This window comes from Balaenoptera ricei, chromosome 14 (assembly GCF_028023285.1).
Source record: "Balaenoptera ricei isolate mBalRic1 chromosome 14, mBalRic1.hap2, whole genome shotgun sequence".
In the NCBI taxonomy this organism is placed as follows: domain Eukaryota; kingdom Metazoa; phylum Chordata; class Mammalia; order Artiodactyla; family Balaenopteridae; genus Balaenoptera; species Balaenoptera ricei.
The window spans coordinates 49,029,597-49,035,596 of NC_082652.1; the positions used below are offsets into that span (position 1 = coordinate 49,029,597).

Consider the following 6,000-nt stretch of genomic DNA (forward strand, 5'->3'; position numbering starts at 1 on the left):
ATATTTTTTTTAAAGATTTTTTTTTTGTTGTGAACCATTTTTAAAGTCTTTATTGAATTTGTTACACTATTGCTTCTGTTTTATGTTTTGGTTTTTTGCCCAAGAGGCATGTGGGATCTTAGCTCCCTGACCAGAGATTGAACCCACACCCCCTGCATTGGAAGGCAAAGTCTTAATCACTGGACGGCCAGGAAGTCCCTAAATAGAATTTTAAATAATAACATTTTTATTTTTCAATAAATCTATGAGATGCTACAAGAAATATGAGGAAGAAATTAAATATGTCAGTAAAGTTTATTTTCTTTAAAATCACAGTGAGCATAATAGAAAGAAAATATATACATTACCCCAGAATTAAAATCTAGATCACATCAAACTAAAAAGGAAAGAGGGAGGGTGTGGCAAAGGGATGAGAAAGTTAATAAGTATACCATCCTGTTTGAAACGAGAGATAAGAGTTAAAGACAATAAGTAAAAATAAGTTTTTAAATAGACACAGAAAACATGAAAAGAGAATAAACCAAAATATTAGAATTACATACAAATATACGAAGAATTAATCTGAATGTAAATTTTCTAAACTCACTATGCAAGACACATTTTCAGATTGGATTTAAAAAAAGAACAAAATCAAGATATATGTTGTTTACAAGAAAAAGATCTAAAGCATAAAGACATATGAACACCTGAAACTTTTTAGTAAGTGAAAACATTCTATCAGACAAATAGTAACCAAAACTGGTTTAGGTAAATAACTATTAGAAAAGTGTACGTAAAATCTACTACTGCGTACAAACAAGGTATAATCTGTCTTGGTATGTCCTACTATCTTCCAGCTTTTTGCCTGGAAACATTTTTGACCTGTGACACAGAGAAGTGGAACCAAAACAGTGGCGAGCAGTCTTACTGAGAGGAGGAGAGAGAGCTCAGAGTTCTGGGAGGCAGAAGTAGCTGGAAATCTGCAACGCATTGTAATGAAGAAGAGAGATCCATGCAGAAAAATGGCTCCAGAAATCTTCAAGTGTGTTCAAAGAATAACCAAGACGGTGTAAACTGCATATTTCACAGAGCTCACACAGAGCTGGACACGCGTGCATTCCAATCAGTCAAAATAGAGACTCCTTGGAGAACACCCTAGGAATTCAAAAGAGACCCTTGAAGGGGCATATATTAGTAAATGGCTGAAATCCAGAGAAAAGCACTATAAATGCACCGTAAGTCTGAAAAACAAGCTTTCAATGAAAAAATGGAAAATCTGAATAGCCCAATGTCTCCTTACAAAAATTGAATTTATAAGTAAAAAGACTTTCACAAGGAGATTCCATCCCAGGTGGCTTCAATAGTAAATTCTATGAAACGTTTCATAAGGAATAATACCATTCTTATACAAGATCTTTCAGAAAGTAGAGGAAAGGGGGACATGTGCCAACTCACCTAATGAGAAAGCATTGCACTGATACCAAAACCAGAAAGCTATATTACAAAAGAATTTTTAAGGGAGAAGGTTATAGTGCCCACTTCGGTAACACATATGCTAAAATTGGAAAGATACACAGAAGATTAGCATAGACCCTGCCCAGGGATGACACACAAATTCATGAAGCGGTCCATATTTTTTCAACTCTACTTCAATAAAATTTTTTTTTTTTTTTTTTTTTTTTTTTTAATGTCTGAAACATTTATATTAACATATTTCCATACATATTTCCATACAAATACAAATATAAGATTTTTAGAAATTTCATGTAATGTCTGAAACATTTATATTAACATATTTCCATACAAATAACCCAATGAAAGTTTAGTATTAGTTGTTTTGTTTGTTTTTTTATACTGCAGGTTCTTATTAGGCATCAGTTTTATACACATCAGTGTATACATGTCAATCCCAATCGCCCAATTCAGCACACCACCATCCCCACCCCACCGCAGTTTTCCCCCCTTGGTGTCCATATGTCCATTCTCTACATCTGTGTCTCAACTTCTGCCCTGCAAACTGGCTCATCTGTACCATTTTTCTAGGTTCCGCATACATGCATTAATATACGATATTTGTTTTTCTCTTTCTGACTTACTTCACTCTTTATGACAGTCTCTAGATCCATCCACGTCTCAACAAATGACTCAATTTCGTTCCTTTTTATGGCTGAGTAATATTCCATTGTATATATGTACCACATCTTCTTTATCCATTCGTCTGTTGATGGGCATTTAGGTTGCTTCCATGACCTGGCTATTGTAAATAGTGCTGCAATGAACATTCGGGTGCATGTGTCTTTTTGAATTACGGTTTTCTCTGGGTATATGCCCAGTAGTGGGATTGCTGGGTCATATGGTAATTCTATTTTTAGTTTTTTAAGGAACCTCCATATTGTTCTCCATAGTGGCTGTATCAATTTACATTCCCACCAACAGTGCAAGAGGGTTCCCTTTTCACCACACCCTCTCCAGCATTTGTTGTTTGTAGATTTTCTGATGATGCCCATTCTAACAGGAGTGAGGTGATACCTCATTGTAGTTTTGATTTGCATTTCTCTAATAATTAGTGATGTTGAGCATCTTTTCATGTGCTTCGTGGCCATCTGTATGTCTTCTTTGGAGAAATGTCTATTTAGGTCTTCTGCCCATTTTTGGATTGGGGTGTTTGTTTCTTTGATATTGAGCTGAATGAGCTGTTTATATATTTTGGAGATTAATCCTTTGTCCGTTGATTCATTTGCAAATATTTTCTCCCATTCTGAGCGTTGTCTTTTCGTCTTGTTTATGGTTTCCTTTGCTGTGCAAAAGCTTTGAAGTTTCATTAGGTCCCACTTGTTTATTTTTGTTTTTATTTCCATTACTCTAGGAGGTGGATCAAAAAAGATCTTGCTGTGATTTATGTCAAAGAGTGTTCTTCCTATGTTTTCCTCTAAGAGTTTTATAGTGTCCAGTCTTATATTTAGGTCTCTAATCCATTTTGAGTTTATTTTTGTGTATGGTGTTAGGGAGTATTCTAATTTCATTCTTTTACATGTAGCTGTCCAGTTTTCCCAGCACCACTTATTGAAGAGACTGTCTTTTCTCCATTGTATATCTTTGCCTCCTTTGTCATAGATTAGTTGACCATAGGTGCGTGGGTTAATGTCTGGGCTTTCTATCTTGTTCCATTGATCTATGTTTCTGTTTTTGTGCCAGTACCATATTGTCTTGATTACTGTAGCTTTGTAGTATAGTCTGAAGTCAGGGAGTCTGATTCCTCCAGCTCCATTTTTTTGCCTCAAGACTGCTTTGCCTATTCGGGGTCTTTTGTGTCTCCATACAAATTTTAAGATGATTTGTTCTAGCTCAGTAAAAAATGCCATTGGTAATTTGATAGGGATTGCATTGAATCTGTAGATTGCTTTGGGTAGTATACTCATTTTCACAATGTTGATTCTTCCAATCCAAGAACATGGTATATCTCTCCATCTGTTGGTATCATCTTTAATTTCTTTCATCAGTGTCTTATAGTTTTCTGCATACAGGTCTTTTGTCTCCCTAGGTAGGTTTATTCCTAGGTATTTTATTCTTTTTGTTGCAATGGTAAATGGGAGTGTTTCCATAATTTCTCTTTCAGATTTTTCATCATTAGTGTATAGGAATGCAAGAGATTTCTGTGCATTAATTTTGTATCCTGCAACTTTACCATATTCATTAATTAGCTCTAGCAGTTTTCTGGTGGCAGTTTTAGGATTCTCTATGTATAGTATCATGTCATCCGCAAACAGTGACAGTTTTACTTCTTCTTTTCCAATTTGTATTCCTTTTATTTCTTTTTCTTCTCTGATTGCCGTGGCTAGGACTTCCAAAACTATGTTGAATAATAGTGGTGAGAGTGGACATCCTTGTCTCGTTCCTGATCTTAGAGGAAATGCTTTCAGTTTTTCACCATTGAGAATGATGTTTGCCGTGGGTTTGTCATATATGGCCTTTATTATGTTGAGGTAGGTTCCCTCTATGCCCACTTTCTGGAGAGTTTTTATCAGAAATGGGTGTTGAATTTTGTCAAAAGCTTTTTCTGCATCTATTGAGATGATCATATGGTTTTTATTCTTCAATTTGTTAATATGGTGTATCACATTGATTGATTTGCGTATATTGAAGAATCCTTGCATCCCTGGGATAAATCCCACTTGATCGTGGTGTATGATCCTTTTAATGTGTTGTTGGATTCTGTTTGCTAGTATTTTGTTGAGGATTTTTGCATCTATATTCATCAGTGATATTGGTCTGTAATTTTCTTTTTTTGTAGTGTCTTTGTCTGGTTTTGGTATCAGGGTGATGGTGGCCTCATAGAATGAGTTTGGGAGTGTTCCTTCCTCTGCAATTTTTTGGAAGAGTTTGAGAAGGATGGGTGTTAGCTCTTCTCTAAATGTTTGATAGAATTCACCTGTGAAGCCGTCTGGTCCTGGACTTTTGTTTGTTGGAAGATTTTTAATCACAGTTTCAATTTCATTACTTGTGATTGGTCTGTTCATATTTTCTATTTCTTCCTGGTTCAGTCTTGGAAGGTTATACCTTTCTAAGAATTTGTCCATTTCTTCCAGGTTGTCCATTTTATTGGCATAAAGTTGCTTGTAGTAGTCTCTTAGGATGCTTTGTATTTCTGCAGTGTCTGTTGTAACTTCTCCTTTTTCATTTCTGATTTTATTGATTTGAGTCCTCTCCCTCTTTTTCTTGATGAGTCTGGCTAATGGCTTATCAATTTTGTTTATCTTCTCAAAGAACCAACTTTTAGTTTTATTGATCTTTGCTATTGTTTTCTTTGTTTCTATTTCATTTATTTCTGCTCTGATCTTTATGATTTCTTTCCTTCTGCTAACTTTGGGTTTTGTTTGTTCTTCTTTCTCTAGTTTCTTTAAGTGTAAGGTTAGATTGTTTACTTGAGCTTTTTCTTGTTTCTTTAGGTAGGCTTGTATAGCTATAAACTTCCCTCTTAGAACTGCTTTTGCTGCATCCCATAGGTTTTGGGTCGTTGTGTTTTCATTGTCATTTGTCTCTAGGTATTTTTTGATTTCCTCTTTGATTTCTTCAGTGATCTCTTGGTTATTTAGTAACGTATTGTTTAGCCTCCATGTGTTTGTCCTTTTTACGTTTTTTTCCCTGTAATTCATTTCTAATCTCATAGCGTTGTGGTCAGAAAAGATGCTTGATATGATTTCAATTTTCTTAAATTTACTGAGGCTTGATTTGTGACCCAAGATGTGATCTATCTTGGAGAATGTTCCGTGCGCACTTGAGAAGAACATGTAATCTGCTGTTTTTGGATGGAATGTCCGATATATATCAATTAAATCTATCTGGTCTATTGTGTCATTTAAAGCTTCTGTTTCCTTATTTATTTTCATTTTGGATGATCTGTCCATTGGTGTAAGTGAGGTGTTAAAGTCCCCCACTATTATTGTGTTACTGTCGATTTCCTCTTTTATAGCTGTTAGCAGTTGCCTTATGTATTGAGGTGCTCCTATGTTGGGTGCATATATATTTATAATTGTTATATCTTCTTCTTGGATTGATCCCTGGATCATTATGTAGTGTCCTTCCTTGTCTCTTGTAACATTCTTTATTTTAAAGTCTATTTTATCTGATATGAGTATAGCTACTCCAGCTTTCTTTTGATTTCCATTTGCATGGAATATCTTTTTCCATCCCCTCACTTTCAGTCTGTATGTGTCCCTAGGTCTAAAGTGGGTCTCTTGTAGACAGCATATATATGGGTCTTGTTTTTGTATCCATTCAGCCAGTCTATGTCTTTTGGTTGGGGCATTTAATCCATTCACGTTTAAGGTAATAATCGATATGTATGTTCCTATGACCATTTTCTTAATTGTTTTGGGTTTGTTTTTGTAGGTCCTTTTCTTCTCTTGTGTTTCCCACTTAGAGAAGTTCCTTTAGCATTTGTTGTAGAGCTGGTTTGGTGGTGCTGAATTCTCTTAGCTTTTGCTTGTCTGTAAAGCTTTTGATTTCTCCATCAAATCTAAA

The 6,000-nt window shown here is 35.2% G+C and overlaps 1 non-coding gene across 1 annotated transcript; it reads left to right on the forward strand.

Moving 5' to 3' along the window:
* Window positions 1–1,510: 1,510 nt before the first annotated feature.
* On the forward strand, window positions 1,511–1,617 carry LOC132348304 (U6 spliceosomal RNA). The gene has a single exon (XR_009497428.1). It is a non-coding gene; the product is annotated as a U6 spliceosomal RNA (small nuclear RNA).
* The last annotated feature ends 4,383 nt before the right edge of the window (window positions 1,618–6,000 follow it).